This window comes from Passer montanus, unplaced genomic scaffold (genome assembly GCF_014805655.1).
Source record: "Passer montanus isolate IOZ18808 unplaced genomic scaffold, ASM1480565v1 scaffold69, whole genome shotgun sequence".
Lineage (NCBI taxonomy): Eukaryota > Metazoa > Chordata > Aves > Passeriformes > Passeridae > Passer > Passer montanus.
This window is the reverse complement of record NW_024372036.1, coordinates 2295221-2307755: the sequence shown is the minus strand read 5'-3', so window position 1 is coordinate 2307755 and position 12535 is coordinate 2295221. Positions and strand designations below refer to the sequence as shown.

Here is a 12535-nt window from a genome sequence, read left to right as displayed (position 1 = left end):
GGGATCACTAAATATTATTGGCAGGACTCAGGCAGCTGAGTAGCTGAGGTAGGTAATTACTGTCATTAATTAGTGTGGGGCAGATAAAGAGGCATTGTTTTGTTTTGTTTTTTATCCCATCCAAGGAGAGTTCAAAAGAGGAAAATAAAGGCCTGGACAGCACAGCTGCTTCTGAGTGTGAAGGTTTGTTTTGCCATCACTTTCACAATCAGCTGTTTTTCTTGGGAAACTTTTTCCAAGGTACTTCAGTTACTCATTTCTAGGAACTGGAGCCTGGTGTCCAGGAAAAGCTCCTGTTGGAGCTGCCCCCGTGCCTGTTTAATTAGTGTGGGCCAGATAAAGAGGCTTTTTTTTTTGTTTTGTTTTTTACATCATCCAAGGAGAGGTCAAAAGAGGAAAACAAAAGCCTGGACAGCACAGCTGCTTCTGGGTGTGAAGGTTTGTTTTGCCATCACTTTCACAATCAGCTGTTTTTCTTGGGAAACTTTTTCCAAGGTACTTCAGTTACTCATTTCTAGGAACTGGAGCCTGGTGTCCAGGAAAAGCTCCTGTTGGAGCTGCCCCCGTGCCTGGCAACAGAGATCCCACAAACAAACCAGGAGCACAAGGAGCCGTGTCCCACTCCTGCTGTGCAGAGAGCTCAGTGGCTCCTGTGCAGGAACAATCCCGGAGTGTTTGGGTTGGAAGGGACATAAATCCCACCCAGTGCCAGCCCTGCCATGGCAGGGACACCTTCCACTGTGCCAGGCTGCTCCAGCCCCAGTGTCCAGCCTGGCCTTGGGCACTGCCAGGGATAAATTATTGTTTTAAAAAAAAAACCACAAAACCAACCAACAAAAAAACACACCAAAGAAACTATCAAAAAATTAAAAACCCAACCAACAACAACGACAAAAAAGAACCAAAACCCCAAAAAGCAAAAGAACAAAAGCAGAAACAAACAAAAACCAAAAAAAATAAAAACCAAAAAAACACAAAAGCAAAATAAAAACCCACATACCTAACAAAAACCTTAAACCCAGAAAGCAGGAGGAATAAAACAACTCTTTCAGGAAGAGAAATATCCCCATGTGGGAGAGGTCATCACTGTCAGCCCAGATGTAGGGACAGGTGAATTCCCTTCCCACCTCCAGGCTGTGGGCACCAATATTCCACTGAGAAGCCCCTTGAGGTTTGATTTTCTGAAGGAATTCCCATCCCCAAATGAAGCCAAAATTGTCAGTCTCAAATTGCCCAAATTTGGGGTGGATTTTCTAAGTGGACAAATGCAGCAGGCTCCTGACAATGAGAGGGCTCTGTGCCAAAAATTCCAGCTTTTGCTCTGATGCTCAGACTGTTTCACTGATTTTGCTGAAATCTTCCGAAATAATTCAGTGGGAGGTGGATACCCTGTCAATTTATCATTTGGATCAACCAAAATATATCCTGTTACTGGGAAGGAAACTTTTGTAAGGTCAGGGGGAATGGTTTTATATTGCCAGAGGGCAGGGCTGGGTGGGATCTTGGGAATGAGGAATTGTTCCCTGGCAGGGTGGGCAGGGCTGGGATGGAATTGCCAGAGCAGCTGGGGCTGCCCCTGGATCCCTGGCAGTGCCCAAGGCCAGGCTGGACACTGGGGCTGGAGCAGCCTGGCACAGTGGAAGGTGTCCCTGCCATGGCAGGGCTGGCACTGGGTGGGATTTATGTCCCTTCCAACCCAAACCACCCTGGAATTCTGTGACTGAGGAGCTCTGAATTAATTTAGAAATGGTTGGCAGCTCTGTAATTGTCACTGCTGTTGGGTCATGCATTGCTGTGTTCAATGCAAGAACAGGGTTAAATAAATATATTCTGGTTATTCCTGGGGTTATCACACAGAACCAACCAGGAGGGTACAGGTTTTGCTCAAATCCATTTTGGATGTAACTCCACTCGTGGAGTCAACCAGAGCCAAACTTGTCTTGGTTCTTCATTTGTTGTTTTAGGGTTTGGTGAGCCAGAACTGAATGGAAGAACTCACTAACAAATGAACCTGAACTGAAAGCCAAAGGAAAATCTGTATGAACTTGGAATAATCCATAAATTTGTTTTTGTTCCTGGTTATCACAGAACCCTCATGGAATGGTTTGGGTTGGAAGGGACTTTAAAGACCATCCAGTTCCAAACCCCTTCCACTTTTCTACCTGAATATTTCTGGGACATCATTTAACAAATAGATTTAAATTATTTTGAATAATTCCATTTCTATATTTGCCTCAACCCAGAGCTGAAATGAATGGATTAATTGGTTTGGAATGACTGCATTCCTAATTCAGGATAACCATAGGGAAGCTGGGGTTACCCAAACTTTTTTTGGGTACCCAGAACCTGTTTTTCTGTTTTTTGGAGGTTTTTTATTAGTTTTGAAATCTTTGCTCAGAGGACAGTGGTGTAGAATCACAGAATGGTTTGGACTGGAAGGGATTTAACTCCAGGAATTCAGTGGGAGAAATTCTACAATTTATACAAAGTCATGACAAAAACTACACTTTTAAGGAGCTCATAGATGATCAAATCTAATAAAAAAATAATTTCAAATCTTGTTGATGTGTTGGATACTTTTGAGATCTTTCCATGGTTTCTGTTAGCACATTTGACAAATTGTTTTCCAGAGTACCTGTGTGGAAAAGCTGCTCTTTAACACCAAGGAGGGTGGAGGAGAAAAGTGATGCCCTGAAGAACAGGAAATAAATTGAAATCCCTTCTTTTTGGTGGAGAAATCAGCAAATCCCAGCTCTGCACCACACAAGTGGTGGTGTTCCTGAAAGAAGAAAGGTAATAAAAAAGAAATTAAAATCTCTGCACCACGTAGAGGGACTGTACACACATTAAATCTCACCAGTATTTTCTAAAATGTTTCCCCACTGCACAGAAATTTCCTTTTCTTTAAAAATGTTTGAAAGTATCTCAGACTTCAAAGAACTAATAAGAAAATACTGAAGAAGGCAGCAAAATAAACTTAATTATTCACATAGCAAGGTGAGAAAAGCTGATTGAGATAAAACAAAGCTGGGGGAACATCCAGGGAAAAAAAAGTCTAAAGAAACTGTTTAAATTGAGAGATACAATAAAAGGAGAAAAACCCCATAAATTACAATAATATTGGTGAAGGGTTTTTAAAGATGTTTAAGAATGAACTTATTTTCCAGCCAAAATACACAGTTTTGAAGGGAATTCCCTCAGAGGAACTGTCATAGGGTACTTTAAAAAGGACTTGGACTGACTGAAAATTGCACTGAGCTTCACTCACCACTCAAGAGAATTAGTCCATAAGGAAAATAATGTTATAAAATGTGTAGGGGTGACAAAAACAGTGGATAACACAAAACAAGTGGCTTAGAGATTTTAAAAAAGTGTATTTGGCAGGGAAAGAAAATAATGGCTGAATATCCTGAATAAAAAGTACTCAGGAAAAAGAAAGAAAGAAAGAAAGAAAGAAAGAAAGAAAGAAAGTGTGTATTTGGCAGGGAAAGAAAATAATGACTGAATATCCTGAATAAAAAGTACTCAGGGAAAAGAAAGAAAGGAGAAGAAGAGAAAAGAGAAAGAAAGAAAGAAAGAAAGAAAGAAAGAAAGAAAGAAAGAAAGAATTAGATATTAATTAGGTAATTTTTCCAAGTAAAAAGTTGTTACAGGATGTAGAGAGATTCTGAATGATGATGGGCAAGTTGATATCTTTAAAAATGTAAAAATGTCATGGTAAAAGAAACTCTTTACAAAATAGTGAATTTTGCAGGCTTGTGTGTGAGAACTGATGGATATGGAGGGATTATTTGGGCATTTGGCAGATGGCCTATGGTAGGATACAGGTATGGAGAAAAAAACAAAAATAAATATAAATAAATGCACATTTCAACTAAAACTTGTATATTCTGCCATCAGCAATGAATTGTAGTAGATGCACTGTTAAAAAAAAGGTGTTTGTGTTTTCAAATAATATTAAAATAATCATGAAAAGTTTAATGAAAATTTAAAACTGACTGATTCTTTAGATGCTGATAGCCCTTGAAAAAGAATTTGGGATTTATGCAGATATTGAAAACATTGACAGGTGTATTAAAAATTGTAATAGTGCCAAACATTTATGTGGAAACAAAGTTTTGTAGCAACCTCAAAGGGGACTGGAATGAAAAAAGAAATTAAAATTATTATTTTTTTAATTTTTAAAATTTTTTTTTAAATATTGATTTGATACCAGGGGAAAAAAATTGCACCAGTGAGTGATCTCCACATCCACAGCTGTTTACATTTTCCTGTGACATAAATAGATTTGAAACTCCAAGTGTTAGATTACAATCCATGGCTCAGTTTTTTCTCCTGGTTGGAGAAAAAGAAATTAAATTTTTTTTTTTAATTTTTAAATTTTCTTTTTTTAATGTTGATTTGATACCAGGGGAAAAAAATTGCACCAGTGAGTGATCTCCACATCCACAGCTGTTTACATTTTCCTGTGACATAAATAGATTTGAAACTCCAAGTGTTAGATTACAATCCATGGCTCAGTTTTTTCTCCTGGTTGGAAGGAGTGTGTAAGGGTGCAGTGTGAAGTGTGCTAATGGCAGGATATTTCCACCCTGACTGCTCAGGTGGTTGGAGCTTCCTGAGGCAGTGAACACAGATTTTTTTAGTTTTGTTTTTGTTTTTTTGTCAAATAGGACGAAAACTGTATAACTCAGCCTCTTAAATAGATTTTTCCATTATAGATAGGACACACCAACCAAAACTGTTGATTTAAAGTTTTTAAATATATGTTTTCAATATTTTAGACTGGAGTAAGGGACAGTATGGAAATTAATTTTTTAACTTTCATAGAAAGTTAAAATAGGGCTTGGAGAAGCCTGGGACAGTGGAAGGTGTCCCTGCCACGGCAGGGGTGGCACTGGATGGGATTTAAGGTCCCTCCCAACCCAAACCAGTCCACGGCTCTGTGATTTCTGAGCTGAGCTTGAGGAGTGGCTCCCAAAGCCAAATCCTTTCTGTCAGGATCAGGAGCAGAGTGGGCAGGGCCCAAAGAGCATCAAGGTGTTAAAGGAACACACAGAGAAAGCAAAATCACAGAGAAAACAAAATTCCTGTTCTTGCCTCTGAGTTCACAGTGCAACAGTGCCACAGAACCCCAAAATAAATCCCTGAGGCTGGAAAAGCCCTCCCAGCCCATGGAGTCCCAGCTGTGCCTGGTCCCCACCTTGTCCCCAGCCCAGAGCACTCAGTGCCACCTCCAGGGGACACCTGCAGGGATGGGCACTGCAAAGCTCCCTGGGCAGCCCCTGCCAAGGCCTGAGCTCCCTTTCCATGGGCAAATTCCTGCTGCTGGCCCAGCTGAGCCTGCCCTGGCCCAGCCTGAGGCCGTTCCCTCTGCTCCTGTCCCTGTTCCCTGGAGCAGAGCCCGACCCCCCCGGCTGTCCCCTCCTGGCAGGGACTTGTGCAGAGCCACAAGGGCCCCTGAGCCTCCTTTGCTCCAGCCTCAGCCCCTTCCCAGCTCCCTCAGCCCCTGCTGGGGCTCCAGCCCCTTCCCAGCTCCGTTCCCTGCCCTGGACACGCTCCAGCCCCTCCAGGTCTCTCCTGCAGGAGCAGAACTGGGCACAGCCCTCAGTGTGAAATCCATGTTGTCCCAAATCCATGTTGTCCCAAATCCATGTTGTCCCAGATCCCTCTCATCCAAGAGCTGCAGAACTGCCTCCAGTGTGTTCCCCACCAGGCAGGTGGGACAGACAAACATGAAGATCCATGGTTAAGTGCTCCCAGGATTTCCTGGGACAATGAGCTTCCCAGACAAAGCATCACATGGAAAATAATAATAAAAAAACCTTTATGCAAGAAAAGCAAGAGAAGAATGGATCAAAAACTGGCAGGATGAGAGGAAAGAAATAAAACAGAACTCAAAGGTCAGTTTTCAGAGAAGGGGAGGCCACAGGAGGAGTCTGCAGGGAGCTGTGCTGTGCCTGGTGCTGCTTCATGCATCCCTCAGTGACCTGGAGAGGGGCTGAGCAGGGACTCACCACAGACTGCTGAAGGGATTCAGGTGTTCAGGTAAAGGAAAGGTAGAGGACAAAGTGAGGTGCAGTTAAAGGGATGGCTGGAGAACTGAAAAAAGACCTTACAAGACTGAGGGAATGGATAATAAAATGGCAGAGAAAATCTGATGCAGTAAAGTAGTGCACACAGGGGGAAATTCTGTGTACATAAGGATGGGGCTTAGTTGGTTTTCTACTCACAACTGAGATATTTGGGTTCTGATTAATACTGCCATGAAAATATCGGCACAATGTTCCCTTTTACAGAGAGAAACAAATCAAATATTTGGAATTATTAAGGGCACAAACTAAAGAACAAACCAGAGAACACTGCAGCACACCTGCCCTGGTATAAATCCATAGTTCTCTGTGCATGGAGCAGTGTGTGCAGTTCTCTTCCAGACATCTTAAAAAGGCTTCCAGGACCTGAAGGAATTGACAAAAAAGATGGAGAGAGACAATTTCCAGGGGATGTGTTTCTGTAATTCTGTAATTCTGGGATCTCAACATGCCAATTCTGAAAAATGGAATTTTGGAGAAAACTCCTCATCCCAGCATTCCCTCCCACCCTGAGCCATGGCCTTCAAGGACAGCTGAAGCTGCTGCAGAGATCCCTGGGTTTGGGGTTTAGGACACTAAAAGGAACAGCAAATGCTTGGAAAAGTTTCCCACTTTGGAAGTAACTTTTAAGGAGTTTTTCTCCTTGGAACAGATCCGTGTTGCCTGTAAAAACCTTGTGTTGTTGTCCCTTTGGCTAAGAAGGTGATGCTCAGAATCTGGAATTTGGGTAAAAATCAATACCACAGAGTTGGCATATTTATTATAATTTATTACATATCATTTTCACTGCCTTGAAAAGCAACATAAAAAAGACAACAAAAAGTTCTTTCTTGTGACAATTTAAGCAAGAAATATTTTTTAGCTGCTGTTTTCAGCCTTTGAAACTTGAAGTTGCTTATAAATTTCCCTGACCAAAATATTACCCTTCCAAAAAAAAAACCCCAAATTCTCCTTGTTCCTTCCACTTAAAACAGAAGGAAAAAAAAGCTAGGGGAGGTTTAAAGAATAAAAAAATCAGCTTGAAGCAACACCCAGGACAGGAAACTTCTTCCAAGCAGTTAAAGCTTGGCAAACCTGCAAACAATGGAAACCAAACAAACAAGGATCAGTTGAATGTTTGTCTCAGCCTGAATGTTCTGGACACACACAAAACCTCCCAAACTCTCCTCAAATCCTCAAAATAAGGTCAGGAAGTGTTCTCTTCCTGATGTTTCATGTGTGCTCTGTCCATCCCAGATACAAAGCTCCTGTGTAAGTTTGAGCATTGTTTTTTTAATGCATATAAATGGCATTAATTAGTGTTTAATTAATAGAATTCTTCAAAATGTATTAATTCAGACTTTTATGTGACAAAGATGAGACTTAGATTTGATACTCATACATTCAGAATGAACTAGAGTTTATTCAAACAGGATAAATAAAATAAATATCCAGAGCAGGTTATGTGACATTGATTTTTTTTAATATTTATACTACTACAGGTGCATTTAGCTACTTGGAATTTTCTCAATGCTTTTCATTTAGCTTTGTTTTAATTTTTAACTGGAAATCTTTATGTTTTGCCTGAAGTTTGGGTTCAGCAGTCCAGTTTCACCTCTTTGAGGTGATCCCTTTCAAAAACTGCTCTGTCAATATATCAAAATTCAGTTGAGGTTTATTGTGAAAAGACTTGCTGTTACACATAGGTTGGAAGAGGGGAAAGCAAAGGGATTGAGGGGATTTTTAAGTTTTGTTTTTCAAATCTGGGTTTTATAAACCAAGAGAGAAAGTTTCTGTGGTGGGAGCACAAGTGTTGTGTGTCCTGTGGATGTGAGCACTCAGGAGAGGATATTTTAGTGCAAAGAGATCTGAACCCATCATCTAATTCAATTTATAATCAACCTGATGGGGCCCTGCACACAAAAATATCAAATACCTGGAGTTATGGTAACTTTATTCTCCAGAAAGGAAAGAAGTGGCAGGCAACCCCTGCCTCAGAGAGTTTCCTCTGCAGCTGCTGCTCAGTGAAATCTTCTCCAGCTCCACAGATTTGCCAACTTTACCAAGGCCACTGGACAATTTCAAACCTGAAGATTTCTTGGGAAACAACTGAATGTTTATGAAATATCACTTAAACAAGCAACACACCCCATCTTCCATTGTGCTACCAGTGCCTGCCAATTGCCCTCACTTTAAATCCAGTTTTTAATATTGCTTGTATCAGGGAATCACAGATCCCAGAATGGTTTGGGATGGGACCTCAAAGCCCATCCAGTGCCACCCCTGCCATGGTAGGGACACCTCCCACTGTGCCAGGCTGCTCCAGCCCCAGTGTCCAGCCTGGCCTTGGGCACTGCCAGGGATCCAGGGGCAGCCCCAGCTGCTCTGGGCACCCTGTGCCAGGGCCTGCCCACCCTCAGGAATTGTTCCCAATATTCCACCCAATCCTACCTTCTGTCAGCTTGAAGCCATTCCCCCTTGTCCTGTCACTCCTTTACGGTCCCTTCCAACCCAAAGCAGATTCTGTGGTTCCACCCCAGATTTGTTTTGGGGTGCTGGACCCTTTGCAAAGTTTCCTGGTGTCCTGAGACCCGACAGCCAGGACTTCTCCATGGCTGTTTTCTAACTCACCCTGGCAGTTCTGCAGCTGGCAGTCCCTGACGGTGACAGTGGGAACAGGGAGCTCTGAAGCTTCTTTAGAAGGATGGGGGTGGAGAACTGTGAGGTTTTCTGGACTCCTCTCCCCCTTTACACCTGAGAGGGAACTGGGCCTGATTTACCCATGGCAGAGTGGGCTGGCTCCAGCCCCAGAGGGTTTGTGAGCCATTGTCCCTCCCACAGCAGTTTCAGGCTGGTGCCCACAGTGTTTTTCAGGTGCCCGTGGTGCTGTGCCCTCTCCAGAGTCTCACCAGCCTGGGGGAGCTGCCCTGGGAATGCTCCAGGGATCTCCCTGCCCTGGAGCACAGCCCTGCCCAGCAGTTATTTTGGGAGCTCCATCCTGGCAGGATTGGGCCCTGCAGGCCTGGCTGGTCCCTCTGGAATTCCAGCAGGGATCTCAGCAGAAGGTCAGCACCGAGCTTGCCTTGCCAGCTGCCTGGAATAGCTCACAAAGGGGAAATGCAGGCCCCAAAACCAGAACCCTACAAAACAGGAGTGCTGGCCCACAGAGCAATCACCTGCATTGGTGATGCCACAGAGCAGCTCCAGGGCCTGGCAGTGGGGACACCCAGGAGCTGGAATGCACCTCAGAGGGAGGTGAGGAACACACAGCTCCTCTGCTTGATGTCCACAGCAGAAAATACAATTTTTTTATTCTGGTTCATAATCCTGAGGGGATCAGACCTCAGCTCTTGCAATGGGTTTTTATTCCCCCAGTGCTCAGGCACCTCTGACAGACCCACCTTGGGCAGAGGTGGTGAATAAAGAGATTCAGAGAAGTTCTGGAAGCTGGTGGCTGGGGGAGGATTGATCCTGGTTAATCACTAAACCATCTCCCACTTTGGGAAAAGCTGAACTGTTATGGGAAGTTTCATCTGACCATCAGGAGGAACTTTCCTGTGCAGTGACTGAGCACTGGACTTCCCTGGGCACCGTGTGCCAGGGCCTCACCACCCTCATAGCAAAGAATTTCATTGTAATCTCTAATGTAAATTTATTCTTTTTCAGCTTGGCCATTTCTCCTTGTCCCATCACTCCATGCTCTTGTAAAAAGTCTCTCTCCATCTTTCTTTGAACTGGGATGGGATAGAGGATCTTGGAGGGAAAAAGGAACAGACAACAAAGCGTTCCTGCTTCTACTGCTGCTTCTACTGAAGAATGACTTCTTAGCCTAGTGAAGCTCCATAAGTGACAAATTTAGAAAAAATTATTTTAAATTCATCACAATTTCTTTTTCTTTGCTAGCAGGAGGTTGATCAAGTGGACACCAAGTAGAACATATTTCTAAGAACTTTCTTGAATGGATTTGTTTCAGGATATAATTTCAAGAACAAAATCCCTGTGGAAGCTGCACAAGGAGCTTCCTCCTGACAGCAAGACAGAACGTACTTCTAAGAACTTTCTTGAATGGAGTTGTTTCAGGATATAACAAACATCATGGTCTGGAATTTCAAGAACAAAATCCCTGTGGAAGCTGCACAAGGAGCTTCCTCCTGACAGCAAGAACTGAGTTTTCATTTTGGCCACCAAGGACACCAATCCTGCTGCACAAGGGAGCAGGGAATTGGTATGGAAAAGGGAAGGGGCCAGTGAAAGAGGAATGGAATTTTAATGGAATTGAGGACAGTTTTTGCCTCTTCCAGGAATTCTGACATGGAAGCAAAAGCCGTGCATTGAACAGGTGTAGATCCAATGATGTTACAGTCAGCAGAACCAAGGAGCTTTAAAGAGCCATGGATTGTGCTGGTCCTTTTGGATGTGAGGGGAACTTTATGATTAAATCAACCTTTTGTTTTGTTTTGTTTTCCATGTTTTCTAATGCAGGGAAACCAGATTCCTCTAAAAGTTGGAAATTGAGCATGTGGAGAAGCTCCCAGATGCGAAATACTTGACATTGTAGCACTTGATTTACAAAAGTTTTAAAGAATCACAATTCTTCAGAATTCCTGACTTTAACAGGAACCGTTCTGCACTCCCACAAATGTATTTGTCATGGAAAGTGGTCTTAGGAGGACTTCTGGGATACAACTTCCAAGAATGCACTTTCCCTAGGATAACTAACACAGCCTTTTTCCTGGAGACTTCATCCCCAGAAAACTCCATGGTTTTGGGGAAGGATTTTCACAGAATCACTGAGCTTGGAAAAGATCTCCAAGATCATCAAGTCCCAGCTGTGCTCGATGCCCACCTTGTCCCCAGCCCAGAGCACAGAGTGCCACCTCCAGGTGTTCCTTGGACACCTCCAGGGATGGGCACTCCAAACCTCCATGAGCAGCCTCTTCCAATACTTAACACTCATTTCCATGAGAAAGAAAAATTCCTCCTGATGTCCAGAAATTCCTGCCTGATGTTTTACATCAGAAGAGAAACTTTTCATACTCAGGAGTGCGATCTTCACCGTGAGTGTGAACACCAAGGAGCACAATTCCAGGGAGTACCAGGGAGAGCTCAGTGAGATGCACTTTCTTTTTGGGGAACAAGAATTGCTGCTCATCCAGCAGCAATTCCAGGACCTTCTGGTCCAGAGGCGTGCCAGCCTACACAATGTGCAGCTCTGCCTGTCAATCCCAAGCCGGTACTATCGAAGCCGGCTCTGATGATGACTCAAAAGCTGATCTATCTCCATCCCAATGGGTTACCATGGCAACCCCTCTGGCCTAAAAAGAGCTGGACCACATTAGTTCCTTAGCAGCACCTTTTTGACAGGCGAAACACAAGCTGCTCCCTCCAGATGATGGTTTCATGTGGAACTGAGGCTGTCTGGGAGCTGCCGCATGCTCTGGGAAGTGTTGATGATGTAACCCATGGAGAAGAACTTCTGCTGGGACTTCACTTGGGGTTGGGGCCTGTCACCCTCTTCTTCTAAGTTCTTCTAAGTTCTTCCAAGCCTTCTGATGTTTAGCTTCTTGTAATGAACTTTCTCAAGCAGTTTTGTATAAATAATTATTGTTTTACATTCTTTTCTGGAGGAGGAGAAATTTGATGGACTGTTGGTTTGTCCAGTGTCATTGGAGAGGTGGCACTCCAATCCACCTGTCACTTTTGAAAGTCTATAAATGTTAAAGTCAGAAATTAAACTTCATTTTTTTACTTTAGAAGTTCCAGTATCTGCATCGTTTTATTTCGTGTTCTATAGCAACAGGGGCCCAAGCACCAAAGGAATTGAGCTGTGTGGTGGCTTTGGTGGAGAAACACAACAGTGGAATCTTTCCTTCTGTATTTTGATGGAATTCTTCCTGAAGATCTTCTAGCTTGGATCTCGTGACCTAAGAAGGCCCCTCTTGCAGTGGGATACAGAGGATTGTTGCAATTGCTGCTGGTCCAACACAGCATGTCCATCAAAACTTGGACCCAAAACACAAAAGTTGAGCCCTGGAAAAGTCAGAGTGCCCATGGCTGCTGTGAAGGAAGCCTGGAGTTCAGGCAGAGCTGCAAACTCTCCAGGAGGAAAACTGCAGGGCTGCAAGGGCAGGTTGGATCAGGGAATGAAGCCGTGCAGAGCACACAGTGAGAGGCAAGTGGGCCCCTCTACTCCATGCAGGAAGGCTGGAAAGGGAAAAAAATGGGACATATTACCCATAATCACACTCCACTGCCATAGAATCACAGTTTGGGTCAGAAGGGACATTAAAAATCATGCAGTGCCACCTGTGCCATGGGCAGGGACACCTTCCACTGTGCCAGGCTGCTCCAATGTCCAACCTGGCCTGGGGCACTGCCAGGGATCCAGGAGCAGCCACAGCTGCTCTGGGAATTCCATCCCAGCCTTTCCCCACCCTCCCAGGGAACAAATTCTTCATATCCCT

At 43.7% G+C, this 12535-nt stretch overlaps 1 long non-coding RNA gene across 1 annotated transcript; it reads right to left on the bottom strand.

The window, feature by feature from the left end:
- Window positions 1-6854: 6854 nt before the first annotated feature.
- LOC120511817 lies at window positions 6855-9217 on the bottom strand. The gene is made up of 3 exons (XR_005629841.1): window positions 8703-9217; window positions 8008-8168; window positions 6855-7166 (listed from the first exon to the last, which is right to left on the bottom strand). It is a non-coding gene; the product is annotated as an uncharacterized LOC120511817 (long non-coding RNA).
- Window positions 9218-12535: the final 3318 nt, after the last annotated feature.